General features: G+C 38.0%; 1 pseudogene; it reads right to left on the bottom strand.

Annotated features, from left to right (window-relative positions):
* Positions 1–10,614: 10,614 nt before the first annotated feature.
* Positions 10,615–13,937, bottom strand: LOC136162966 (exosome RNA helicase MTR4 pseudogene; annotated as a pseudogene).
* Positions 13,938–15,828: the final 1,891 nt, after the last annotated feature.

The raw sequence follows: 15,828 nt of genomic DNA, 5'->3' as shown, positions 1-15,828 counted from the left end.
GCCATTTCCTTCTCCAGGGGATCTTTCTGACCCAACGATCCAACAACCTATGTCCCCTGTATTGGCTGGCCAGTTTATCACTGGGCCAGCAGGGAAGCCCTCTGTTTTACTTAGAACACCTTTTAACTTTTCTTTTATGCTGATTTAGTGGTGATGAACTCTTTTAGCTTTGCTTGTTTGGAAAACTCTCTCTCCTAACTTTTCTGAGTGGCAATCTTTCTCGAGGAAGATACTCTTGAGAAACAAATGGCAACCCATTCCAGTATTCTTGCCTGGAAAATTCCATGGGCAGAGGAGCCTGGTGGGTTATAGTCCATGGTGTCGTAAAGAGTTGGACATGACTTTAAGTGAGTTTCACTCACTTAAAATAAATGGTTATTTGCCTGTAAAAATTTCAATCTTTGCTGAATGGCAATCTTATGAATGGCAACCTATTCTAGGTTGTAAGTTTTTGTTTTTGTTTCTTTCTGTTCGGCACTTTAAAATACCCTGTCACTCCCTTCTGGCCTATAAAATTTGTGTTGAAAAATCTAATAATAGTCTGTGGGGTTCCTTTTGTAGGTGATTAGTTTTTTTTTTTTTTTTTTCTTGCTGCCTTTAAGATTCTGTCTTTAAATTTTTTACCTTTTGATTATGTCTTGGTGTGCTTCTCTTTGTTGATCTTATTTGAGACTCTATGCTTTCTGTGCCTGGGTGGGTTTCTTTCCCCAGGTTACAGAAGTTTTCTTTAAACAAGTTTTCTGTCCCTTTATGCCTCCCCTCACCTGACCCTCTATAATGAGAATATTGGTATGCTTGATGTTTCCCTGGAGATCCCTTGAAGTTTTCTCATTTAAAAGCAACTTTTTCTTCTATTTGGTTTTCTGATTGGGTGATGTCCACTATTCTGTCTTCCAAATTCGTTATCCATTCTTCTGTTAGCATCTAATCTGCTGTTGATTCCCTCTATTAGATATTTAAAAAAAATTTTTTTTAGTCATTGTATTCTTAAGCTCAGATTGGTTCCTCCTTATATTTTCCAAGTCTTTGTTGAAGTTCTCACTGAGTTCCTCCCTTCTCCAGAGATCATTGATCATTCTTACAGCCACTTCTTTTTTTTTTTTTTTCCAGCCACTTCTTTTAACTTTAAATTAGGTAAATATTTCATCTCTGTTTAACTGGAAATTTTTTCTGGGTTTTATTTTGTTCTTTCATTTGGAACATATTCCTCTCTCCTTATTTTTTTTTGACTTTTGGTTTCTGTTTCTATTAAGAAGGTGAATCCACTGCCTTTCTTGATCTTGAAGACTGGACCTTGTGAAGATTGCTTCCACTTGCACGATAGGCAGGCTGGCTGGAGCTGGAGCGTCTGTGAACTGGAAGCAATTCCTGGGGAAGTGCTGCACTGGAAACGACTTTGAGGGGGCCGCTAGAAGTGGGAGACTCAATGCAGTTTGCTGCTACATGCAACCTGAGAGAGTTCCAGCAGTTTCCTGATGGTGTGCAGAAACTCTAAGGTTAGTAGATGCATTTCCTTACAGTATAGTGAAGAGTCTTTTTAAACTGATGTTTTCTCACTGTTTCCCAACATGGGTGAATCCGTGCTCATACTGCAGGCTGCTGCATCATGGATACATGTGTACCCTTTCTCTGTCTTTGCTGTTTTTGTTTAGCTTTTCTCTGTGCAGTAGCTGTTCAGTCAGCCCTCAGGTCTTCTTCAGGAAGAATGGCTCTGTTTGTAGGTGTAGTTTCAATGTGTTCAGGGGAGAAGGTGAGCTCAAGGTCTTCCTTCACCATCTTGTTGGATTACTCTTTCCACAAAGTCTTTATTTCTTAGAAGACAAATTATCAATGTATTAATTAAAAATTTGTAAGGCCTTTATATTTTAAATATATACCTTACATATGAAAATATTGACATAAAATCTTTCAATCAGTATCATTTTGCTTCTACAAAGTATTATATATCCATAATGACCATAGTTAGAACTAAGTTCCTATAAATTATTAACTGAAAATTTATTTATAATGAGAACACATTAGTATTATGTTAAAACACAAAATAAGAAAGCAAAATTTGTGTTTTTTTTATCACCTTGATTGAATGGGTAGGGATACCTTACTCCTTCAAAATAAACTTCATATTTAAATGTTATCCCCAAAGTAGACTCTAATCTAGTGTGTCTGGTTCATTTTAAGTCATGTTTTAAGATATAACTGGATATAAGAATGATAATATGTAGTTCTATCTTTTTCCTGTGATTCCTATGAAAATTCAAATATCCCATTAAAAGTAACTTAAGGGCAAGCAAGGTGACTTGAAGGTGTTGGTAGAGGTGGAATAAATAGAGGAAAAACAAAGAAAGTGGAAATAGGATGCTCACAATGAGATGGAGATAATTTATTCAAAAGCAAGTCCACTATGATTACAGTGGACTATGTGGCTAGAAGCTCTATCTCATGGTCATGGATTACATACAAAAATGTTCTCTTTTGATCTCTTCTTTGGTGGCATTAGAGGAGCATTTAAGTGTTTTCTGTATTGTGACCTCTTGCCCTGAGGAGCTGGTGTCATCTTGGCAACAATACCATGTTATGTTGCAATCCAGGCCCTCCAGAATTAGAGCAATTACAAAACCCTTTTATTCTCCTATGAAATGTGTTGGAAGACACAAATACTGAAGTTTCAAGGAGAGGTCACATAAGATACATTATTTCCTTAAGTTTAGTAAACTAAAGTTGAATTTCCATATATAGTACTTTGGCCACCTCATGCGAGGAATTGACTCATTGGAAAAGACCCTGATGCTGGGAGGGATTGGGGACAGGAGGAGAAGGGGTCGACAGAGGATGAGATGGCTGGATGGCATCACAGACTTGATGGACATGAGTTTGAGTAAACTTCGGAAGTTTGTGATGACAGGGAGGCCTGGCGTGCTGCGATTCATGGGGTCGCAAAGAGTCGGACACGACTGAGTGACTGAACTGAACTGAACTGAGGATGGGCATAGAGACTACTTTATTATCAGGTGATTTAATGAGAATTGGAGATGGTTTTCCAGAGATGATTGATTATGGTTAGGATAAATCTAGCAAGCAAACATTGGAAATATGTTATCTTAATTCTCTTACATTATTCCTTGAAAATAGATGGGGACAAAATTCTACCATGCAGCTTTTAAATGTTTTGTTCTATAGAGGCTCTTACTTTATGGCCAAAAGACAACTGGGCAATAGACATCTCTATTTATTGAGGGTGAATCTTTGGCCTGTGAATGCCTTATGAAGTTGGCAAACAGCAAGCTAAGTGGGGCTTTGGACAAGAATGATTTTCATCTGTGTGTGTGTGTGTGTGTGTCCTAACATTGGAAATTTTATTCCTAGTCAAGCTATGTTGTTCAAATTAATCACATTGACAAAATAGGTGCAATTGCAATTTGGAGGATTCCTCACTTTAGTATTTATGGATTTTGTTTAGTTTATGTTTCAGGTTTTATCCTACTTCTAGGGAACACAGTGTTACTCAGGTTCTAATTTTATTGTTTTTGGCCTTTATGATGCTTTTTGGTTGTCATTTTTGTCTTCTTGATCTATAAGTCCTGATTTCCAGTTCAGTCACTCAGTTGGGTCCGACTCTTTGCAACCCCATGTACTGCAGCACGCCAGGGTACCCTGTTCACCAACTCCCGTGGCTTGTCAAACTCATATCCATCAAGTCAATAATGCCATCCAACCATCTCATCCTCTGTTGTCCACTTCTCCCACCTTCAATCTTTCCCAGCAACAGGGTCTTTTCCAATGAGTCAGTTCTTCACATAAGGTGGCCAAAGTATTGGAGCTTCAGCTTCAGCATCAGTCCTTCTAATGAATATTTAGGACTGATTTCCTTTAGGATGGACTGGTGTGATCCCCTTGCTGTCCAAGGGACTTTCAGTAGTCTTCTCTAGCCCCACAGTTCAAAGGCATCAATTCTTTAGTGTTCACCTTTTTTTGTGGTCCAGCTCTCATATCACATCCATACATGACCATTGGCAAAAGCATAGCTTTGACTATATGGACCTTTGTCGGCAGAGTGATGTCTCTGTTTTTTAATACGTTGTCCATGTTTGTGATAGCTTTTCTTCCAAGGAGCAAGCATCTTTTAATTTCATGGCTGCAATTACCGACTGCAGTGATTTTAGAGCACAAGGAAGTAAAGACTTTCACTGTTTCCATTGTTTCCCCATCTATATGCCATGAAGTGGTGGGACCAGATGCCACAATCTTAGTTTTCTGAATGTTGAGTTTTAAGCCAGCTTTTTCACTCTCCTCTTTCACCTTCATTAACATGCTCTTTAGTTCCTCTTAGCTTTCTGCCATAAGGGTGGTGTTATCTGCATATTTGAGGTTATTGATATTTCTCCTGGCAATCCTGATTCCAGCTTGTGAGTCCCCCCAGATATTCTGTTACTAGCTCATAAAATTATAGCTTCAACCCAATGTGAAGGCTGATGCAAAATTATGAATTATCCAGGAAATTTTTTTGTCTTACCCAGAAAATAGGATCAGATTAATTGCCTTATTATCCCTCCCTGCATATGAGTGGATTTCTCTTGTCCACACTTTGATTTAAGTCACAGCCTTTGAGTGGCCAGCCTTCATGAAGAATTTACTGCTCTCTGACTCTGGTCAGCACAAAGCCTCATATTTTCTCCCTGTGTAATTATTAAAACTCAATGCTCTTGATCACTCCTCTGTAATAACCACTCTCAGGACAGCCAAGGCATCCACTTAAGCTAATTGCTCCGCCTTTCAGTTTCCTTTTTGATTTTGACCCCCTGGGGATTCTCTTTTCCAATTTAAATCCACATTTAAAAATCAATATTAATATGCTTCTTCCAGTTTGATAGCCGGAAGATTTTCATTTTATCTGTTTATGCCATAAACAATAGCCTTCATCCATCTTTAAATTATAAGTTTTGATAAGATTACAGAAAAGCACAGAAAGTTAAAAGCAATATAATAAATGAAACTATATTATAATTTTTGTTTTGAAGTGAGAAGTGTCTGTACTGTGTTACATTTTGTTTACCCAAAAGTTGTTGCAAATTTATTTAACTACGGAAACTATAAAATTAGGCAGTTTTATCAGGCTTGTGGCTTTTTTAAAAAATCCAACTCTTCCTTCAGTGGATTAAACTAATTAATTTTATTGAAATAGGTTTAATACAATATTAAGTTACTTTCAGGTGTACTACATAGTTATTTAACATTAGGCTTGTGGCTTTTTGGTTTATTATATTTCACAAATTGAGAGTATAAAGTTTTGTTTTCACTTTTGCACATGAAATCTCTATGTAGTGATCACGGCAAACATAATGTCTTTGCAATTATTTTTAGTGTTTATGGTATTACAAGCAAGGTTCAGCTCCTGGGTTAATAATGCTTAATAGGAGCATTATACTCAGATTTATTTCACTATTGTTTGATTTTAAATTGCCTCCAATTTTTAAATATCATACAAAAACTAAGCCAAAATATACTTATGCCTGTGAACTCCAAATTTGGATAATTTCTTAAGCTATGTCTTTAGAAGTGATTCTTGTGTTGGTTTATTAATATGATAGTGGGAGCCTCTCTGGCTTCCTGTAAGTAGTGAATTATAGCTAGAGAAAAAAAATCAAACACCTTTATTATTCAGAGTTATTGAGACTTCCTTCTCCTTTTAGAAGTTAAAGCCTGTTGAGTCCCTGTGATCAGAAAGTTCACATAAGATACACTTCCTTTTATTTTCCAATCCAACCCTAGATTCTGATGCCTTGGTAAAAATGAACTCCACCATTTGTGATAGCTTTTCCTTCCATTTTAGGACAAATTGACAAAAACAAATTGAAGTGATTGAAGGTGAGAATACAAAAAGAATGCTTCCTAAAGGAAGGCAGTTAGGTCTGGAAAAAGATCAAGAAGCCATTTTTCTGAAAAGATTGGAAGGACTGATCATTTTCAGTCAGAGAGAATAGGAGAGTTCTTAGCCCTTTCTGTTTGTTTTTCAAGTAGATATACTATGAGGTCTGACAGTTCTATTGAGAAAGAATTCTTTCATTGAGCCATGGCAGCAGAAAAGTGACATTTTACACCCTTTGAACTGTATGATTTTATAAATTTGCAAAGTGCAAGGATCCACGGATTCCACTGTGATTGTCAAAACACAGGATACAACCTGGTTGGCCACATGGTCACAGTGACCCATAGTGTCCACCTCTTTGTCTCTTAGGCATTTCCTCAAGGGAATAGAAAGTGACTGAAGACTAGAGATAATTCTCCCAGGTCCTCTCCCTCACCCCTCCGCATCATTCCTTCTCCAGCTAACCCAAGTTTATAGACAAGAGTCAATTAATACACTTTACATTTATTGCCATTAAAACCCCTTTTCTTGACTATTCCTGTTGTCAACTGAAAAAGTGCACAATCTAATAGTTGAGAATTTTGTTTTATGCAGCAAACTTTCTGAGAAATTCATGCCCAGGAGGCAGCTTCTCAGATAGCTCTGCAGGACTGCTCTGAAGAGGTCAGGGAGAAACCAGGATATATAGGTGTTTTTGCAACAAAGATCAGGTAGTTGGAACATCAAGAGATTACAGTTAACTTAAAGCCAGGTACCTTAAGTTAATGAGTTTAAGCACTTTTCTGTATATGGGAAGATGCAAGTCTGGGCTCATTGAAAGCATTCCTTTGATATGCACCTTCCCTATCCAGGGCCAGTATTATGTTCTTTCCCAGTCTGACACCACTCAGGGTGTACCCTTGGGGATGACTGAAGTGGCTGAGGGCTTGGCAGTGGGCAACCTGTTCCTGTTTCATGAGTTCACTTAGGGTTCACCTCAAGGCTCACGGCAGTGGTTTGATGGCTGTGACGTCCTTTGTTTGCTGACATGGCAGGCAACATTTTTCATTCACACTGTATTGATGAGAAAATTTCCCAGTCTTTTTTTCGGAAATATTGAAAACTTCTGGGCTTCATTAGTAGATATGTAAACCTCAGTAGTACTGATTTGAATAGGATTAAAAAAAAATCTCTCAATTTGCTTGTATGTGGGACTGTCTTTTTATATGTGCGTGCTAAGTCGCTTCAGTCATGTCCAACTCTTCAAGACTCTATGAACCATAGACCTCCAGGCTCCTCTGTCCAAGGGATTATCCAGGCAACAGCATCGATTGGGTGGCCAGGCCCTCCTCCAGAGAATCTTCCCTGGAGAGAAGATCTTTTTATTCACTTGTATCTAAATGACTTAGAAACACTAGATAAGTTGAGTTTTACTTTTCTTTCTTTAAAGGGATCATTCTCTGGGCTATGAAAGGTGCTCTCCAGGTGACCTCAGGCTGACAGATTGGCAAATGACCTAAGAGTCTTACTAAAATGTAGAATTTGATGTGGTAGTATTGGAGGGGAATCTGAGATCTTGTTTTACTAACATGCTGCTAGGTAATACAGATCATATGTGCTCCAAGGACTATGTTGTTGAGGAAAAAGCTGCTGTATGTCTGTCAACTGGCAAATATGGGGATGTTTAGTGGACTATTAAGTAGAAGCGGAAGTTATAATAAGGCCATTATAAGGGTTTGTTCCCTAAATGTGATGAAAACATTGAATGTAACCTTTCTGCTGTGATCAGTCCTTGGCAGAGTTATAGGCATTAGAGTATGTGCATGCATGCAAAATTTCGCTTCAGTTTGTGTCTGACTCTTTGCAATCCTATGGACTGTAGCCTGCCAGCCAGGCTTCTCTGTCCATGGGATTCTCCAGGCAAGAATACTAGAGTGGGTTCCCATGCCCTTCTCCAGGGAATCTTCCTGACCCAGAGATTCAACCCTAGTCTCTGCATTGGCAGATGGGTTCTTTACCACTAGCACCACCTGGGAAGCCCAAGCATTAAAGGATGTGTGTTTAAATCAAGATCAAAAGCTTTGGGAAAACAGTCCATCACCTTGAGATTCAACCTTCTCTGTTAAGTGTTCAAATGGTTTAGTAAAGTGAATGAAGTATTGATTATTCATGGGATTATTTCAAATTACAAAACACCAAAAGACAACTGTTTATTCCTATCATAGAAATATTTCAAAAAATTAAACGATTCATTGTTGAGCAGCTACTCTGGAATATCCATTATGCTAAGGTGTTGGTAAGTGGTAAATACCTTAAAGTCTTCAGAGAAGCAGGGCTCATGCCCACGTTGTCTATGAATGATCTGTTGCTGTGTAACAGGTGAACCCAACAGCTCAGTGTCTTATAACAGTGAACAGTTAGCTCATAACTCAGCGGTTGATAGTTTAGACTGGACTCAGTTGAGCAGTTCTGGTCCCAGGTGCTCTATATGCATCTTGGCAAGTCAGCTAGGTGGATCTACTTTTGGAGCTTGGCTGGATAGCACCTGGAGGAACAGCTGAAATCTGTGCTTCTGGTAGGAAGAGCCTTGACCTGTTCACACAGCACCTCAGCAGGGAGGGTGGGACTCAAAGGCCTCTTGAAGCCTGCATTCAACAATGGCCCATTGCTCCATTTGTCATATTCCTATGGTCAAAACAAGTCACAGGGCCAGTTCAATTCAGGTTATAGAACAACACACACTACCTCTTGGCAAGGGGAGCTGGAAAAGGAATGATTACTTTACATTTGTGCAAGCAGTCTGCCACTCAAATGTTGCATGCTCTGGATGACTTGTCATATTGTAACTGAAAGTGGGGTCTGGTTGCTCACTGCTCAAAAGTCAATAAAGAGGCCAGTTTGGCAGAATGGATAGTTTGCTTTATTTTGGATGCCTGTAACTGGGGTTGGTGGCTGGGGGAGGACAGATGCTTGTCCAAATGTCCACTCCCCTGTGACAGTCAGTGGGTAAGAGCTTTTATAGACAGAGGGAAGGGTCTACCATGTAGAAGCATCACAGCTCTGACAGTCTTCCTGAAATTGATCAGCAGTGGTCTGACCAGTGTCATCTCGATTGTTTTAAATGCAGTTAATTTTCAGTTCTGTAGTCAGAGTTGGTTCATTTCCATTTCCTTGAGGCCAATTCTTGGAATTATGGCCGCTTAAGTCATGGCTCTAGTTTGGTCATCATGTAGCTAACTGCTCCAATGGGTGGAGGTTTCAGTATCTGTAAGACAGCTGATAGTCTATGGCTAAGAATATTATCTGTAGCCTGTGAGAAGGAACTAAATGTCCTTGACTATGCTTACTGACCGGATAAGTCAGTGCAATGGCACCCCGCTCCAGTACTCTTGCCTGGAAAATCCCATGGACGGAGGAGCCTGGTAGGCTGCAGTCCATGGGGTCGCTAGGAGTCAGACACAACTGAGCGACTTCACTTTCACTTTTCACTTTCATGCATTGGAGAAGGAAATGGCAACCCACTCCAGTGTTCTTGCCTGGAGAATCCCAGGGACGGGGGAGCCTGGTGGGCTGCCGTCTATGGGGTCGCACAGAGTCGGACACAACTGACGTGACTTAGCAGCAGCAGCAGCAGCGTGCTTACTAACTAAACCATTATTATTTGGTTTCCCTTGACTGTTTTCCTTTGTTTCTGCATGTTTTCACTTCTCTGATTAAACTTATTATTTAGCTACAGTTTTTCCAGAGACAAAAGGCAGGCAGAGGATATAAGGGACAAGAACCATAGTGTGCTACTGTTTCAATACTACTTCTTGATGTATTTCTGAGATATGTAGAAATTGGGGTAACAATTGTTTAGTCTGTAAATTGGGAAAACAGTTCTCTTTAAACATTCACTATGGAAAAGATGAAAAAACTTGCATCACAAGGCTAGCAAAATCAATTAGCTAGACCAACTTGGATTCTATTTTCCAAATATTATATGTGATGAAACAATTCTGGGTAAAAATGAAGATCAGCTAAGCTTTCTCTCTATCAAGAGAACTTGTCATTAGAATGTATACAACTTTAATACTAGCTCACTGAACACTGGTTTGATTAACACACAATAAACTCAATTTTTAAAAATTGTTGATTAATAACTCTTATTATATTTTGTTAAATTAGCTGAGTCTTGAGTGAATGATTGGCTAGTGGTTATAAATACAACCAAAGAAGGATATTGTCTTCAGTTTTTATACTTCAGAAAAAAAAAGTATTAAATGTTAAAACAAACAAACAAACAAAAACACTTTTGAAGAATGTAGCAACTTTCAGTAAGCTCTTTTATGATAAGATTGCATTAGAAGAAAGATTTCTGTATTTATCAAACTTAATTATATAAACATATTTAGAATATTTTATTTGAAATAAGATAAGACTGTTGAAAGATACTTTCTTGGAATAGGAGAGGCATGCATGAAACTAACAGCATAGATTGTAAATTTTTTGAGGCATTAAGATATATTAAGATAGCAAGGGTTTCCCTAGTGGCTTAGATGGTAAAGAATCTGCCTGCAATGCAGCAGACCTTGGTTTGATCCCTGGGTCAGGAAGATCTCCTTTAGAAGGGAATAGCTACCCCCTCCAGCATCCTTGCCTGGAGAATCCCATGGACAGAGGAGCCTGTTGCAAAGAGGGGTTGCAAAGAGTTGGACCCAACTGAGCGACTAACACTTTGACTAACACTTTCACTTTTATTTTTTTTTTTTGCCCCACCTGTACAGTTTTTTATTAAAAAATGTAATGCTTATGTACAAATGTGTATGTAATATGCTTTCTTAGAATGATGTTTGAGTAAAATATAATACATATTACAATGTTTCAGGACAACTGTCTTGAGATGGGAAAACCAAATCAATACTTATAGGCATTTGTAGTTGATTGTAATCAGACAGGTGGAGAACAATTTACAATTCTACATTCCTTAGCTGACTGTTGATAAGTAGAGGCTGGCGGCAAACACAATATCTCTCTTGATTTTGGTAATTCCTTCTGCAAATTTATTTTCCAGTTCAGTGTTTCCAATGGCATTTGCTGCTTGACACATTTGTTGAAGTAGTTCTTCCAAGCGCCTCATACAACGAATTATGCTGCCTTCAAAGACATCTGTCATTTTGCAGATATGGGCAAATGTAACTCCAGTTGCCCAGGTGTATACTACATCCATTAAGTGAGGTTTAAATGAGCTTAGATAAGTCTCCTCATCAGTTTTCAATTTGGCTTCTGCTGAAACTTTTGCAATTCTTTTAGCACATTCCTGCAATTGACGAAGTGGTCCTGCTAATTGCTCTGTTAATTTGGGCATCTCGCTAGAATTCTCTTGAAACACAAAGCAGCTCAGTAGTGCTGTTGCTTGTTCTGCAGACAGGTCACTGAAAAGGCCATTAAACATCATCTCAGTTAGAAGGAGCTTATCAGCACTGCTTATCTCACAAGCCACTCATCCTTTCATCTCAATGACATCAGAAGATGTAGCGAATCCCAACCTCCTTAAGTCACGGTTTGCGACATTTGAGCTCATCCATTTGTAGGACAGTTTAGTTCTCGCTTTGCAGATTTAATGTCTATTGCAATCTGTGCTTTTTTTCCCCACAAAGTGTATACACAGTTTCCAAATTTGGATCATTGTGAAGAGGATGAGAATACATTTGATGCTCAAAGGCCTCTACTTTCCGGATAACTTTTTTCAATCCTTGATCCTGAATGCCCATGTTATCAATAGGATCTAATAAGGGAACACCATCAGGAAAATGTTTCTGAACTTCCTGTATTGATTTTAAACACTCTGTCTATTGTCCAGTGGTCGAAGGTCTTCAGGGATGTAAAGTCTAACACTGCTGATAGCAGACAGGAGATGCACCCAAACTGGAACAACCTGCATCTCTCCTTTCTCATCAGATTTAGCTGACTTTGCAGCCTCAGTAGCTGAATTTTTCAAGCTCTCTTTGCTACAGCGCAGAAGTACTTCTACTACATATAATGAATCCAGTTTACCAGAATTAGGCTTAACATTCAATTTCTTTGAGAAATTCACCACTACACCCCAACCAAAATCATCTCCTTCACTGTTCACCTTTACCAAACGACCTGGTTGTAGAAATGGTAAGCAATATTTCGGTTTGTGAATGTATTCTTCAATTTCTTTACCCAATTTGGCAAGCTGCTGTCTAATCTTGTACTAGATGACTACACTTTCTTCATTTGGTATTACTAGTTTATTATACTGTTCTTTTGAGTTCTTTACCTTCTCTATTACTCCTGGAATTGCTCTATTATGCTGAAACTGGTAGAAGGATTTTTCCAACATGTACTCAGGATTAATTTCTTCTACACAAAGTAAGTTCAAAACCATGTTTAGGTCAAATGGAAAGCACTATTTAGAGGATCAGCTGAGCCTTTAAGTAGTTGTTTTCTAATCGTTGGCCTCATCTTTTCATCTACCATAAGAATTACAATTCCTCTATCATCCATTCCCCTCCTTCCAGCATGACCAGACATCTGAATATATTCACCAGAGGAAATCCATCGGAAATCCTTCCCATCAAATTTTCGGGCATTTGTAAATAAAACAGTTCTAGCTGGCATGTTAATTCCCATAACAAAAGTCTCAGTGGAAAATAAGGCCTTTATTAATCCTTCAGAAAAGAGAATTTCTATAGTTTCTTTCAAAATAGGAAGTAAACCACCATGATGAATACCAATCCCCCGTTTCAAGAGAGGAAGTACATTTTCAACCTGAGGGAGCTTTTTGTCTTCATCAGACAAGCAGTCAATTGCATTACTGAAAACTTCTTCAACCATCTTCTTTTCTTCATCTGTGTTGAAATCTAATTTGGTCATTTGAACTATGTAAGCTTCACAATTTTTCTTACTAAAACTGAAAATAATTACAGGTTGGAAATTTCTTTCCATAATCATCTTCACAATTTTGAATATGTTTGATGGACCTTTTGTTCCTCCTTTTTGCCCCTTCTGATCTCCTTTTGCCAAATCACCAGCATCTCGAAGTACTTGCATTGCAGTATTAAAATTATCTTCTCTGAAGTCACCATTTTTATCAACCACAAGGTGCAGGCCATCTCCCCCGGCTGGAAAAATATAGTGCTGTAATGGAGTAGGCCAATAATCTGTGTAAATTATGTGACGTCTGTTTATGTAAGTGGCAAATCCACTCAGCAAACTGTCAGGCATTTGGAATAGTAGCCAAAAGAAAGACATAGTGAACATTATTAGGAAACAAAATAACAGTTTCTCCCCATATGACACCATGCTCTGAACCTCTCATGTACTGAATTTCATCAAATATGACCCAATCAACTTCTCACATAATTTCAGAACCTCTGTATAGCATACTTCTCAAAATCTCTGTGGTCATAACAAGACAGGATGCTGTAGAATTAATAGTAACATCTCCAGTCATCAGACCACCATCTTGAAATTCTTCATACATTTCTCGGTATTTCTGGTTACTCAAAACCTTAACTGGGCTAGTAAATATTACACGCTGTTTTTCCCTTAGCGCCAATGCAATGCCATATTCAGCGCAAACAGTTTTTCCTGCTGATGTATGTGCAGATACTAAAACAGACTGATTATTATCGACACACTGAGTGGCTTCTCTTTGAAAATCATCAAGAATGAATGGCTACTCCTTTGCAGCTTTTCCAACTCGAGGTTTAAGTGGTAGATAATCTTCATCTGCAGGAAGTGCAACCTCATGTGCACACCCTTCAACAGTTTCAACTGACTGTACCTTGACTCTGGGCATCAGGTCAGCCAAACTTAAATCTTCAGTTACTGACTCTTTCACCATGGGTTTCTTTCCAAAAATAGGTTCCTCAGCACCCTCGAAGTCTGCATCTCTCTTGGTTTTTCCAACATTAGTTGGCTCTGATTGTAATTTACCATCAAAACATTTTCTGGCCTTTTCTGCAGCCCCTGGCAGCCCCTTCCATTTCCCCTTCTCCTTTTCCTTGTCTTTTTTGGCTCTGGTAGCCGTGGTCGAGTCGTCCTCGAACATCCTGAAGAGCTCATCCCAGAAAGCATCAGCCATCTTCCGAAGCTGTGACTCAACTTCCCTCACTTTTACTTTTTCACATGAAAAATGTAGGACGTATATGTTCTTAGTCAGTAGGCCATTATTAACACTAGAGTGTAACAGTTTTGAAACACATTGTTCATTGAAGTACATATATTTTAACTTAGCCTTTTTCTAGACCCTAGAGAAACCATTATCTGTATAATTACATTAAGAATAGTTTCCTGAAATTGATGGATGTAAAATTTTATATGCCTGTTTGAAATGGTATCATTTATAGAATCTGCAGCTCACAGTGGTGCCAGTCGCCTATCAATGCTGACAGATCTTGGTGGAGAGTAATTACAGATGTTGGTCTCAGCAGTCTGAATTCACAGACTCTGGAGTTGCTATTCATCTCTTATAGAAGCCTCTCAAGGGCATCCATTTGTAAAATATAGACCTTAATAGCTTCTGTTTAGATTACATTTGTTAGTCATTTTCATTTTGTAGCTGTTAAGCCAACAACTTAATATTTAAACAGATAAGCTTTCAAACCTATTTCAAAAGCCTGTGTTGATGAATTGATATAGAGTCTATGCTTCTTTTCCATATCTTCTTTGAATCTTCAAGACATTATCTGAAGGCAAGCAGTATGCTTCCGTATATTTGCATACAGTCTAAGCACAACCCTGCAAATCCTGAAAATCAAGTGAGTCTTTCAGATCATGAAAAAATTGAGAAATAAAGCGAGTCACATTTGGTAGCTTCCTTACGTAAGTATCACCACTCTTAAGTTTCGAGAGTTTCAACTTCTTGCTTAACCTAATATTGTTAAAACTTGCAAAATGATTTTCTACTCAGTCATCCTTATTTTAACTTCATGTGAAAATACTCCTTTAGCATGGGTGATTGGATCAGCAGAAAGAGACAATTGGCATAGATAGACTCAACTGCATCAAAATCAAATCATTCCAATCTCAGAGTACCAATCAACCTTCAGATGCCCTTGAATTAACATGAGTGAAATGCTGTTTCAACTGCCAAAGATGTTAAAATGAAACAAGAGCTATCAAATTAAGGTCAGGATCATTTTTTTCACACTCTGATTACCTTGAATGTTTAAAATTCAGAGCTCACTACTTTTATAAAAGAACTGGAACCCAGAAGAGGTTTTGAAAACCACATATCTCTTCAATCATCCCTATTGTTTATTTGACTGTATTTTAAAATAACAAATGAAAAGATTTTGTAATCTTCTTGTAAGAAAATTAAACAAAGTGTATAAAAGATATTTAATGAAATAGAACTTTTTGATGTCATATTGACTACACATTGCAATTGGAGGACCATGTTCACAATAATAACTATTGCTATAATTATGTTTCTTTCAAAGTATAACAAAATTAAAATGCTGAAAATGAAGCACTGCAGAAGATAGGAAACTCTGCCTGTTCTTGCCTTAGAGATGATAATCTTAGGCCTTAGGGATTTGAGGATTTTTATTTTACCACATTCAAAGAATCCCAACACTTCAAATTTTACATCTATCCAAGCAACACGGTACAATGGAAAGAGTAAGGGTTTTGGAATCAACAAAACAATTTCAAGCCTTATCTTGCCCTGTAACTTTAGACAACTTCTTTGTACCTCAGTTTGCCTACTTTAAAATAGAACCTATCTTGTGAGGTTAATGTCACATTTGAAAATGATAATGCATGTAAAACATCCTGGATAGCAGTTGAGGCATAATAAATGATAACTAAATTTACTATTTCATCTATGTGTGTGTTTGTGTGTGTGTTCTCTATCAACAGTTTATTCTGTAGGAAACAAGAGTTTCTCAGACTGCTTACACTCTTTCAAGTATGAATGCTTTTCTTCTTGTCATGAAATAACATATACTTTGAATAAATGATACTTATTT

Source organism: Muntiacus reevesi, chromosome 3 (assembly GCF_963930625.1).
Source record: "Muntiacus reevesi chromosome 3, mMunRee1.1, whole genome shotgun sequence".
Lineage (NCBI taxonomy): Eukaryota > Metazoa > Chordata > Mammalia > Artiodactyla > Cervidae > Muntiacus > Muntiacus reevesi.
This window is presented reverse-complemented; position numbering and strand designations above follow the sequence as displayed.